This window comes from Stegastes partitus, unplaced genomic scaffold (assembly GCF_000690725.1).
Source record: "Stegastes partitus isolate 25-593 unplaced genomic scaffold, Stegastes_partitus-1.0.2 Scaffold5, whole genome shotgun sequence".
Lineage (NCBI taxonomy): Eukaryota > Metazoa > Chordata > Actinopteri > Pomacentridae > Stegastes > Stegastes partitus.
In genome coordinates this window covers 456,105-470,270 of record NW_007577736.1, presented here as the reverse complement: position 1 = coordinate 470,270, position 14,166 = coordinate 456,105, and positions in this window count along the sequence as shown.

Below are 14,166 nucleotides of genomic sequence, written 5' to 3'. Positions count from 1 at the left end.
TGATGTTGGAAGCGATGCTGATGAGGGCGAACGATACACTTTTGAGCCGCAAAATAATCAGCCAAAATGTGCTCGAATGCAGTTGACACGAAGTGCAGACTTTGATGGTAACTCTCAGGGGTTAGACACTCTTGATTTATTACAGGATCGATCCACTCCTCCATGCTGAGAGCAGCTCATTGATTTGGGAGTTTCTCAAGTGAAATCCTTTGCGGCCTTTTCTGTACATTACCTGTCATGCAAACAAAGCATAGCAGCCTCTTCTGCTGTGCGTTTGTGTGGACGGGGACAAAGTGTAATGACTCTGGAACTGTCGAAAAGGTCAGGAGGCAGGAATGAGTTTACTGATGAGACTCATCATGCTCTCCGGAGCTGATGGGCAACGTTGGCGGCACAATCCCTCCCATTACTCATGCAGCATGCGGACCTCGTTTCTGTCACCTCTGTAATTAAGTAGTGTAATGACAGTCATCTCCAACTCCACACACACACACATGCTGAGAGCAAACTCCTTGCTAGAGTGCTTACCTGTTTGCCACCAAAGCCATCATTACTGTTAATGTTCAGAACATGTTAAGTTCATAATGCAGCCAGTTCAAATGTCATTTTTAACCTCCTCAAATTCGGGGCAAACAAAGATGCGGCAGTATGAGCTGTGCCGCTATCACGAAGCCAGCCTTCTGAATAGGTGAGTCATAATTTTGCTGTTTCAGTGCTTTTTGTTAAATCTTATAAAAGAGAAGCTGCACAACAGACAGTACTGTTAGGAGGGGGGACTAATCATCCAGCCATTCTTCAAACAATCTTGTAGGTATTTCTTTTCATTTTTCAAATAAAAGTAGTGGAGACATAAACCCTTCGCACCTATAGCTCACCTAGTGGAGCGGGCGACCCATGAGCAGGGGCTATAGTTCCCTGACGCAGTGGTCGGTTTGCTGTAGGTCCTGTCTATCTACTGCTCTAAATAAAGGTCAAGCCCATATATATATATCTATATCTATATATATATAGATATATATAAATACATATATGTATACACATATATGTATACCCTACTGGTCAAAAGTTTTAGAACACCCCAATTTTCCAGTTTTTTATTGAAAATTATGCAGTTTAATGTCTAATTGTACTCTGAAATGAAAAAAGCATAGAACAAATAAACAATTGAAGTTAAAAAGAAATCATGAAATCAATTTATAAACAAAAATATATTCTAAACTTTCGACTCATCAAAGTAGCCACCTTTGGCTGATATATCAGCTGAACACACTCATGGCATTCTTTCTACAACAGAAATCAAATATTCTTTAGAAAGTTCTTCCCAGCTCTGTTGCAGAAGCTCCAATAAATGTGTGGCACTTGTAGGTTGCTTTGCTTTCACTCTTTTGTCCAGTTCATCCCAAACCAGTTCGAGGGGCTTTAGGTCTGGAGACTGTGCTGACCACTCCATGTTTTCAAGCTTATCATTTAGTTCTTTTTTCCTAAGGTAGTTCTGGAATAGCTTGCACTTATGTTTTGGGTCATTATGTTGCTGTAGGATGAAGCCCTTACCAATCAGGCACATACCAGCAGGTACTGCATGGTGTTGCAGAATGCTGTGGTAGCCGCTTTGGTTCAGGGTCAGAACATCACGCTTCCTCCTCCATGTTTGACAGTTGATGTCACACACTGAGGAACAATCCTTTCACACACTCAACTGCGTACAAAAATCCTGCATGATGAACCAAGGATTTCAACTCTTCTTCTAGTCTTCAGTAGTCCATTGGTGATGTTTTATTGTCCAGGCAAGTCTCTTTTTCTTATTCTGATGACTTAGCAGTGGCTTTTTTTTGCTGTAACTGGACCTGTCAAACCTGCAGCCTGAAGTCTTCTCTTCACGGTTTTTCAATTTTGGGTAATCTTACCTTTTCTTTTTAACCTCTGGCAATTCACCACTTACCTTTGTACCATTTCAAGCTATTGTTCGGATGTGAAATACCTGGAAAAATTGGGGTGTTCTTAAACTGAAATATAATAGAAAAGACAGGCTTTACTTTTGCCAGTGGGTACTTCTTTTTTTATTAATTCCTGTCATTGAGTCCAATGATTAAATATGATTCCTTTATTTTCATTGCAATACTCCTGTCGGTAAGAATCTGTACTGTGAAAAGTCTGGAAGCATGGAAATGTTGGAATTCCTGTATAGAGAAAGATTTAATGTCATTTTGCGGAGTTAAGATGTACACTAGTCCTTAAATTTATTCATACCCATTAATAAAGGGAAAAAAACAGCTGTTACTGAAATAAGTTGAAATTGACAAAAGTAATAATAAATACAAATTTTATGAAAATCATGGGCTGTAAGGTGGTTCGATGGTCAGCACCGTTGCCTCACAGCAAGAAGGTTGCCGGCTTCCCGGTGAGGACACCGGGATCTTTCTGCGTGGAGTTTGTATGTTCTCCCTATGCAGTGTGGGTTCTCTCCAGGTTCTCCGGCTTCCTCCCACACAGTCCAAAAACATGTTGAGGTTCTAAATTGTCCGAAGGTGTGAATGTGAGTGTGCTTGGTTGTCTGTCTCTAAGTGCAGACCTGTGATAGACTGGCGACCTGTCCAGGGTGTCCCCTGCCTTCATCCTAAGTCAACTGGGACAGGCTCCAGCCTCCCGTGACCCTAGTGAGGATTAAGTGGTGTATAGATAATGGATGGATGGAAATCAGGAAAATCCCGCTTTTGAAATCAACAGAAATATTTAAAAAAAAAAAAAAACAAACAAACAAACAAGCATGATGGGACTGTAAACTAATATTTTGTTGAACAACCCTTTGGGGCAATCACTGCAATCAAGAATTTTCTGTAACTGTCAATCAGACTTCTGCACCTGCTGACAGGTATTTTGATTTTGGCCCACTGCTCATCAGCAAAGTGCTCTAATTTGTCAGGGACAGTTTTTTTTTTGTTTTTTTTTAAAAATATTATTATTCTTTTCAACCACAATTCAAAAGCAACGTCTTATTTCACTAAATTATAATTTAGCACATTTTTATTTATTATTACTTTTTTCAGTTTCTAGTTATTTGAGTGACTATTGTGAATTTTGCTTTTTCTTTAATGGGAGGGTATGAATACATTTGAGGACGACAGTAAGTAATCGTTGTGCGCTAACTGGAATACGCATGCGTGGTTCATGCCAGGTGCAGTAAGCGAGCTTCGCCACAAGATGGAGTTTACTGTTTGTGAGCGGTGTATATCCGGGGAACGTGTACGCAACACTCACATTGTGGTTCAGTGTTGATGACAGTACGAGCAAACAGTGTCGCTATGTTCGTGTATATTTACAGGTAAGCAAGCAGTAGAATAAGTCACGATGTACATGTAAATGAACTAAACATTGACGGTCACAGTGAATTATGGAAAGTTGGCCGTTTCTCCCTGTATTGTGTTGTCGTGTAAAAGTTAGTGCCATGCTAGCAGCTAAGCTAGTATTCGACCGGCGTTGAACTGACCTTGCAGTTCGCTAGTGTTACCGTGTGCCATGCTGGAAACAGTGTGCGAAAACAGACACATGCATATTGTTTAGAATAAATTTGGGGAAAGATGTTTAACTTGCACTGTTGTGCAGCGGTGATGAGAGTAGGAGCGTGAGGCAAACAGTGTCGCCATGTTTGTGCGTATTTATAGAACCCACTGAAGTAGAAGTTAATTTCCAAAGCACACTGAGTTGCTCATTCAAGTGGTAGCTATGACATAGAAGTGAATCCTGTCACGATGGCACAAGAGAGCAATGAGAGAAAGTAACCAAATATGTGTGTTTAACATATTGTCCCTTTGGTTTGGGATGTAGTGGAGATGCAAATGGTAGCTTGGTAAATGGAATGCTCCAAATGGAGGAACCCTATGACACTAAATCCCATAGTCTGGACTCTAAAAACCCTGCATGTTTATCCATCCATCCATCCAGTATCTATACACTGCTTAATCCTCACTACTATGGTTGCGACTCATGGTGAAGGCAGGGGACACATGGCCACACAGAGAGTCAAACAAGCACTCTCACATTCACACCTCCAGACAATTTAGAATCACCAATTAACCTTAGCATGTTTTAGGACTGTGGGAGGAAGCCGGAGAACCCGATGAGAACCCACGCTGCACAGGGAGAACACCTACTTTTATATTTGCAATAAAAAAACCATGCATGTGATGGCTTGGTTGGATGTACTCTGTTAATGCTACAGTTTGTTGTTGACGTACTTGGTGATTTCCTTTATTTTTTGACAATGTTTTCCAGTACATAGTACAAGGTTTCTACCAGTAATGTCAGATGAAATGAAAACGTTTCTGTTATAAATAGTATTTTTAATTTTTTTTTTAACTTCAGGGGAAAAAAGAGGAGCCACACAACAAAGGCTGCTTCTTTAATAAATGAGGGGAATTTTTTTTTAAAGCTGTCTATCTACTAAATCAGCAAGAGGCGCTCTGTCAGGGTCTGTCTGGTTTGGTTTAGCAATGATCAGTCAAATCAGACTGTACGCTCACTTTGATGGAAATTAATCACAGCTACACTTCAGAATATCAGAAAAACGTGTTTGAAGAATAGCCTCATCACTCACAATTAGGTGCTGATTTGTGATTAAAACACCCACGCATGTGTGATTTTCACCAGTTAGAGATGTTTTTCCTCACCCAAGTCTGCATCCAGCTCAGGAGGTCTGTATTGACCAGCTGGACTTGTGTTGCATCCTGTCACTGCAAAACAGTTTCTCGGAGGAAACTCTGTATGTTTCAAGAGAACTCAAGAATCAAGCATTGTATTGTGTTTTTAAATGGAAGGGAATGGCAATTAAAATGATCTCAGCCCTGAATCTGATGCAAAATAATTCAAAAGCTTCTCAAAGCTCTGCTGAAACCTCCACAGTGCAGTGATTACTGAAGAATACTGAAATTTAAACCTTTTTTTTGTAAACCTCTGTCTGTCAGATGTTATAAAATGGTAGGGGGGATGCTGCAACCAAGCCAAGGCCAGACTTGGAGTCCTGGCCCTGGCGTTATGATGACGTAATGAGAGAATTTTAGGTTTGGAGAGCCTGGACCTCAGTGCATCGCTTACAAGCCTGCAGGAGACGTGAGTCAGAACTCATGACTGTGATGACCTGTTTGCCTTCATCTTGCCGCATCCACACAAACATCTCTAGCTTCTCAGTTTCTTTTCTGTTATTGTTTCACTGCTACAGAAAAAACACATTTAGGAATCATGCTACCCTTGACGCAGTGGGGAAAGGAATCACTGAGGTGATATAAATAGATATTTTGATGTCTTAGTTACATCAAATAAGATGCTTAGTAAAAGAGACAATGTACAGACACCTACTTACCCCTTTGTGAAAGTCCAAATGCAAATGCTAATGAACAAAAGATCTGATCTGTGAAAACACAGAAAGCAATTATGCAAGGTCACAGGCCTCCCTATGCACATTCAAAGACAGCCCGAGTGGGAAATCGGGTTTACATGACAAGCAGTGAGGTTGCAATCGCAAATGGGATAACAGGAAATCATATTCACATTCAGTATACATGATCTGCAGAGATAGTTCAAGTGTGATTTGTTTGTTAATTAGTGTTTGCATACATTATTATTTTTGTCCTCACAAAGTAGCTGTAGTTGCGCTGCTTTGAAACTGTTGTATCTCATGTGGAGTCCTGCTTTTATTCTCATCCGCTGTGCAGTCAGATTGTTATGCTCACTCACACACAGACGTGCAGAGAGATGCTGTTGTGAAATGCCAGCAAGATAAGCAACACTGACTTGCAGCTCACCAGAGAGCAAAGAGAGGATGAAAACACAATTACAGTAATGAGAAGTTAGGGTTGTCTGCACTGCAGCCTCACTGCAGCAGGTAGGTCTTCACCCATGATTACAAGTGACAGCATTTACATCGGGACAGCGCTAGTTGAGGGACCAGAGGCCAAGCAGGATTTGAGGTTATTGAGGTAACTTCTGGTTTAACTCTGTACTATAAATGTTCATTTCTTTTTAATGAGGTACATCATCATGGTAACTTATGGCAGGTTATGTTCCATATAAGAGATCCGTGCATATAAATGCACCGGCTACTGACCAGTCAGTTCTCTTAGAAAAAGTGCATCAGCATAACTCACCGATGAGAGGTGAACATAAGACTTTATAGAGCTGCAAGTGATTTCAAATCCATTGCATTGTTCTGTCTGCTTTTGTAGTGATATAATGCAAAAACACAAACTGATCACAATGTTAAAAACTTGTTGGCCTTTTAAGATTTGTCTACTTACCAATTTGAATGATGTTTTCAAATTAGTTTTTACTTGCTCCTTAAACTGTTAAACATCGCTGACACTGCTGCTTAAAAAATAAGGCCAACTCTGTCTTCTAGACATGAGAATGAGACTTAATGTGAGATTACTGAGTTCATCTCCCACATCGCCATGAAAATAATAATATTTTCATTACTTCATTATTTTTTCATCAAATAATTGAAAAGCATATGTAATTTTGTCATGCAATGGGGATATCTAAACTGAATCTGGAATAAGACGCCTACATCTCAGCAACTTATACACAACGGAGCAGTGATATTATGACTGCATCAATGAGCATTTACAGAGTCTGCAGTTTTGTTTTTTCACATTTTCTTCCTGCTTTCCTGCTGCCGCTGTGTTACTTTCAGTCTGTATCATGAGTTTAAAGTCTTTGTGTTTCTCTAATATTATAGTTTGCCACTCTAATACTCGTAGACCTGTCCTTGTGTGTGCTCATCTGTGGTCAGCTTTCATGTGAAGGCGTTCACGTCCAAGTTGATAAGCAGCTTTGTGAGATGACTTCTCATGACGTCAGTAATTTGGTTAACTGAAGTCTGATAATGAAAAGATGCCCTCTGTATGTTGAACCAGCTTCGTGCTACAGTCCAGTGAGCTGAGCCCACACTATTTATTTTGTATTTTCCAATCTCTTTATAGTTTATCATTACTGAGCAGGTGTTGAGGCTGTGATAGACGCCTCAAGGCAATAAACTGAAGTCTGTCAGTCACCAATATATATTGCATGTATCTTATAGATTGGACGCGGCTGTTAGAGTCATTTGGTTCTGTGATCTGAATGTGTTGGCAAAGTGTTTATTCTTATACCCCAGAGTTACCCTCAATGATTTTCTTTAGCCATTGAGCGCTTTAGGATACAAAACACATGAGCAATGATGGGTAATTTCTTGAAATTAATTCAGTGTGAGGTTTCAGTCTGAAAAATGCACCTCTACTCTTGAAAATCAATATTTTCATCACTTTAGTATGTGAAAATGCTGACAACGTGAAATGGTTTGCTTGTAGTGAAGAACCTGCAGAAATCTACTGGTCCTCTCAGCTTTTCTGATTACTGTTTAGGTGCTCAGTCGTAAACTTTAGCCTTTCAGTTCACTCCCACTGCTCTTACCGTGTTTTCATATTACACCAGGTTTAAAAAAAAAAAAAAAAAAAAAGGCTATTGGTTTGTAGAGACCGTAAACAGTTAAAGAGAGTGGACACACTGCATTCACCGGCCACAAACACAATCATAATGAATGGTACAGTTTCTTAATAACTTATAAATGAGTAAATAAGCACAAAAAGTTATCACAGGTTTAACTTGTTAAATTTAGAATAATAGAAGAGAATAGAAATGCTTCATTAATCACCAAGGGGGAATTGGGTTATTACAGCACAAAGAGTAAAGTTGCCATCACCATAAATACAGATGAAATAAGCAAAAATAAACAGTAAGAAAATAGAAAATGAAAAATGTACAATCAGTGTAATATGTCTAAGTAGAAAAGTCCTATGTGAAGTGTAGTGCAAGTTCTGTGCATTATTTAGCTGTGGAATCGAGGATTTTCTGGTCATTCATGGCGGCTTCACTTCCTCGCTTGTGTAAGAAGCTAGTGTATGATCATTTTAAATTCTAACAGGTCATTAGAGAGTGAAATGAATATTTCATATATGGAGTATATCTTTTGTTCTCCTCAATTTTCCAGCCATAGACTCACCTTTAAAGTCAATATTTCAACTTAACATTTGACTCCTTTTTGTAATTTGGACCATTATTCTCAACACACTGTCCTAATTAAACCAATTAATTAAGCTTTTTGTCAGTGCTGTCTAGAACAAAATAGCGTTGTCTGATCATTTGCAGCAGTCATATTCCATCTTTATTGCTCTGCGTCACCTGGCTTAATCCTTTTCTCTGCTGTCAGAAGGGGGATTGGTCACTCTGATGTCAACTTGTCATTGGAGCGAACTTGACTATTAGTTCTTCTGGGGACGACAGATTTTACAAACAAACCTACATGTTAAAAATGAGGTTTGATTTGAGTTATTCATTAAAATATTATCTTTAGAATAAGAAACTAAAACTAGAAAACAGTACAAAAACATGTCCCACTGTAACCCGTTCCCTTCAATACAGAAGTGAAAGGTCAGTATCAGTTCTCTGCAAAATGTCCTGCAGTCGCTTTCCTTGAATCATCGCTCCACATCACATATCCCTTGGGTCTTATATTCTGTGAATATGAACACTTAATTGTGAAGACTTTGTTTACTTTCCTCCCTGTTTTCATTTCCTACTTCTGGCTGCTTGTAGTTTCTCCCCCTCATCTTCGGTATGTTTTCACCGCCTGCAGCTCTCAGGGACATCTGCCCTTTTCAGCCACCGCTTTAACGTGCTGTGTCTTTTTTATTGTTGCATTCTGTCCGTCCTCGGGGGACGTTAAACAAGGCATGCTATCAGAAATTCATTAAAAACCATTGTTTGTTTGAAATAAGCAATTGAGTCTCTTCACTGTAGCACATACTCAATGATCTGCATATTTGACGCTTTGCATGTTGTAAACCTTGTATATTATTATTGTGTTTTCACGTTGTCTCTCCATCCCACTCTGGTGAATGTGCGATCCCCTGAACACCTTGGGGGGAATGTCTGCTCTTTTTCCACAAATATTACTTGGAATCAGCAAAGAACTGATTAGACTTTGGTGGTCAAAGGCCAACGCAAGCTCACAGAAATCAGCTTTGGTAGTTACGCAGGTATTCTTACAGTGATTATCACAAAACACAAAGATCCAAAAAGATGCAGCAATGAAATGATGCCATTTTATAGGTCAGCGTCATTGTGGTATCACAATGTTCTGCGGAAACACTTTTCTAACTATTATTCATAACTCAGGAACAGAAGGCGAGATTGTGTGTTTGGTGGGTTGATGAACTGGTGACACTATTTTTCAGTGCACACCTTGAAAATGTGGTGATTGTGTAGATTTTCTGTGCTGCCAGGCTGTAGGTGTCATGCCGTGCTCTAGAATTTGTTTCTTCTTCATATTTGGAGCATTGTTTACTGTCATGAGTATAATTTTGTGTTAATCAGAATCAGTTTAATGGCCAAGCATGTAAACATAGACAGGGAATTTAAGCCTGCATTTTGATTTCTTTTGATAAATTCTTACACTTCAAAGTCTTCACTATATATATATATTATATGAAACTGGACAGAATGGATGTAAACTGCAACTTAACTCGTTGGCGGAGGCATACATCTGCAAGGCTGTTATGGTTTTGTTCTCAGCAGTGTCAGATCAAAAGCTTACGGTTTACATGTGTCAAAGACAGTTGCACACACACTGTTGTGTTTATTGTGCAATTTGGCAGAAGCTGGAGTGTTTGGGATGCTCTCCTGATCCTCATCCTCCGTCTTGCTTCGATCTGTGGAAATGTTACTATGCGAGAGCAGCTTTCTGCTAAGCAGGACTGTGTGAGTGGTGCTTTGTGAGGTTTGTGCAGCATTGTGTAGGTGGTGTTATTGTGGAGAGGTTTTCAGCTGGCTTTTTTATTTGTATCTTGTGCATGTTATGAACAGCGTACTGCCTTGACCCTGCTGTTCAGTCACAGCTGCTGGGAGAATTATTTTCATCGTAAGTACACGATTCGTCAAGTGCAGAATGATTGTACCTGTATCTGCCTGAGCATATGATGCAGATCTTGCAGTAGGTGTCACTAAGGGTAATGTAGCGGGTCTCAGAAAGACTCATGAAGGATAACTCCTAACACCTGCACAGACTTCATCCGAGCTCATTTCTCACTTTGTCACACTTCGAAGAGTAACTTGTTGCTGCATCAGACACCATGTTACATAAGTAAAATTACTTTAATCACACTCTACTCAGGGCTGCAATTTGGCTCGGTGGTTAGCATTGTTGCCTCGCAGCAAGAAGGTCGTCTGTTCACGTTCCGACACCCAGGATCTTTCCATGTGGAGTTTGCATGTTCTCCCCGTACAGCGTGGGTTCTCTCCAGGTTCTCCGGCTTCCTCCCACACAGTCCAAAAACATGTTGAGGTTCTAAATTGTCCGTAGGTGTTAATGTGAGTGTGCTTGGTTGTCTGTCTCTAAGTGTAGCCCTGTGATAGACTGGTGACCTGTCCAGGGTGTCCCCTGTCTTCACCCTATGTCAGCTGGGATAGACTCCAGCCCCCCCGCGACCCTCGTGAGGATTAAGCGGTGTATAGATAATGGATGGATGGACACTCTACTCAGAGATGCCTGAATCTCTCTAAAGCAGACAGCTCCCCATGGGCATGAGTTCTCTCCACTGTGAGCCTTAATACATCCTGCCTGATCGAGTCTCAGATTTGTTTATTGATCAAAATGTCTCACAAACACTGCTCTGACAGTGAAAAGACCAATAAAACAAATGTGAGCAAAATGAAATGTGCAAGGAAAGACACATCATTTGCCCCCTTAATGATAACGCCCAAGTTGAGGTGTCAGAGCCGAGGGTGAAATCCAATGCAACAAAGCTTTTTTAGCACACTGTGGAGGTGAGCTGTTTATGCAAACAGGCGCCGTGTAGCAGATGTATGTTGAAGTGTAGGTAGAAAAGCTGAATATTTTTGTGTCTATTGATTAGTCCTCCCCAGCTGCAACCACGTGGCTGGATGTGCTGTAGGTTGGTTTTCGGCAAGCTGCTTGATCTCTTAAGTTTGTATGGAGACCTATATGAACAAAATGCAAATAAGCAGAGATTTGCAAATTATTTTAACGAGCTCAAGGCTGGTTTAGAAATCTTTTCTTAACTCAGAAAGCAATTTCACGCCCTTTAAATAAAGCGTGGGTTCAGTTGACCCTTATTACTCAATTTATTCTGTCCTTTACATTCAAACAATTCATATTTAGATCATCTATTGTGCTCTTTGTCTGCCTGAGAGCACGCGGCATCAGATATGATTATTCTGTTTCTCTCATCAAGACTTGCTGATTACAGTTGTGTTTGGCCCAGTTGTGCTCATTCCTGCTCTATTTTCGTTGTGGCAGAATAGGTAAATTAAGATAACTGTAGTTTGTGATTAGCACCACCTTCTGCTGTTAATTAGGATTAGCGTGGTGGGGCCCAATAGAAACATCACTGATGGTGGTGATAATGAAAATCACTCTGCTGTCGGAAATTATGCATTGTTGTCTGAGGAAAATGCTGTGCCGATTAGTAGTTTAATGGAATATGAATAAATATAAGCGATGTATCTTGGGAACTGATAGATTCCTAGGTGTATTTATAAAAGTCGAAAATCAGAAAACATCTCAGTTTTTGCTGCTGGATTCTAGTCTAGAAAACTGAGGCTTCCCTTCAGACTGAGACTGGCAGTAGTCGACCAAGAGCTCACTTCACTACCTTCCTGGGTTTACAGGCAGTAATGATGCCACTCACCGGCTGTCAAATTGTCAAACTCTAACTACAAGTGTTCAAATGAAACTGGCCAATTGTCAAATGATTACATGGGGCCAAAGAAAGGGGGAAAAAATCTTCGACCAACTTCTGAATTTCTCTGTAGTTGGACAAATCTAATGTTGTTCTGCATTTCTGTCCATTTAACAAATTCCATGGAGAAACCTAAATCAAGCAATTGTCTCTCTCTTAGTATTTTCCAGCTTCCTACCATCATTTGTAATAAAAGTAAAGTCAAGATTGCAATTTTTTAAAACTTGCATTCTTTCTGATAGCCACCAGGGGGTAACGTCTCTTGCTGCATAAAGAAATCAGATTAAATAGATGGCTATGAGAAAATGACCCTTTTTCTCCATTGATCTGACATCTCAGTTAACTTTTTTTTAATGAGCTTATTGTCCCAGTTGCTATGCTCAAGTCTCCCTCAGTACAGCATAGTATTCATTTTGTAAATAATGATCTCATTTAGGGTAAAATACACAATAAAACAGACTATACTTTAGGGTGTATCTACCTTATGATTGATAGATTGCTAGCAGGTCACTGCAGTATCCCCAAGTTCCCTGTCAGATCCACTCCTCGTTCCTCACATCCTGTTTTAAAAACCAAAGATGGCAACAGCCAGGTGCAAAACTTGAGGCTTCAAAATTGTCGTCCACAAACCAAGGCGGCAAAGAGCATCTTTTTTGTACAGTCTGGGTTCTCTACCGTGTTACACTCAACCTCATATCCAATAATTCCAACTGAAGACACAATTTTTTAAAAACATGTTCTAAATAGATTTTAAAAGGCTCAGTAATTTCCAAAAACAGCAGGGCAATTAGCACATAATGAGTAAACTCTTGGCTTGAACTCTTGGATTGGTTTTGCTGTAGCTCAGATAGTGTTTAGTTTGCACGAACAGTAGTACCTCATGATTCAAGGATAATTTGTTCATTAAAGTTTTCATGCATGATTTGCATACAGCACACGTTCTTAAGTGACTGATGCCTAATTTAGAAGCAAAATTCCTCAAGGATAAATAAAATGTTTTTGAAAAAAATATTTGTTTTACTTGTTGTCACTTGCTAATATTTTCTCTATTAATAAATTGAGTGCGTTATGCCTGTTACCAACCAATCATATGGGCTCACACTCTTTTTCAATTTATTATTCAAGCTCAAGGACAGAATTGCCATGGTGGCTTAGAACTGGCATTAACCCTACAGTTAAACGCCTGTTTGAGTTTCCATTAACCTTCACAATAGAACCGCCCTGCTAATTTTCACAGCTCCACTTTAGCAATAATTGATATTCATGATGTGTGTTCTTGCAGCTGCCAGTTAAATTCAGAGTACACAGACCCAGGGGTGGTGGGTGGTTTAATCTGCTTGGGGACGTGTGCCATATTGAAGTCAACAAATCAGTCAAACCATAGAAAACATGGCAAAACATAGCACTGCTTTCTTTGGAGTGCATAGAATGTGATTCACTGTATATTGTATTGACAAGAAATGTGCCATTAATTCTTTTAACATGGGTACTTTAAGCCAACAAACTAGTAAAGAGATTAAATATGCTGCTCTGAACGCTGTCATCAGAGAAAATTAAGACATATGCTGCAGCTTTTATTTAAATAATAGATTTTAATAGGTTGATTTCACTGAACAGAAACACAACGTTTTGCAGTTTACAGGTAGACCGGCGTACAATCATTCCCTTTAATCATTACCCAGATCACATCTCAACATCTTACTGACAGCAAAAGTGAAAATAGAATTTAATCTTAGTTATTGTTATCTGCCCTGCAGGATGGCGCTCAGAAAACTGAAATGAAAAGAGGGAGAAAAAAAACCCACATGATGTTGGATTGCCACTCTGTGTATGGCAAGCTGCCATGTTGAGGGAACGCTCCAGGTCACTTCCTGTGGTGTTTGAGATGGCTGTGACCAGTATTTGTTGAGATTATTGCCTCTGCATGGAGTCAGCAGCAGAGGCAGTGAGCAGCATGCAGTCTTTTAAAGCCTGCAGTCTCCATTTAAACTCCGTGCTACAGTACTGAAATTACCTTGACAAAGATGCGATACTTGAAAAACCTTATAATTACTGAACTGTTCGGTGGTTAATTAGGGAAGAAAGATTGTCCAACCCTAGATTCAGTGCAGTTGTCTTCAGATGGAGGGTTTTCTCTACCTTTCATTCTGAACTGTCCCATTTCTCTCTGAATAGGCTTCTTTAATTTAAGCCAGGAATTTGAACAGATTGAACCAGTGTTTATAGAGCATGTAAAAGTTTCCTGATTCTTCTGTGTTTTTGTCAAGTGGGAGTGCTAGTTTACAGTGCAGTTGAATCTTTTTCCTGTTGAACTGGCTGGTTCTTAGGTCCAACAAGTAGGCTGCAGTGGAGACACTGTGAATATAAATGATGATGTAAG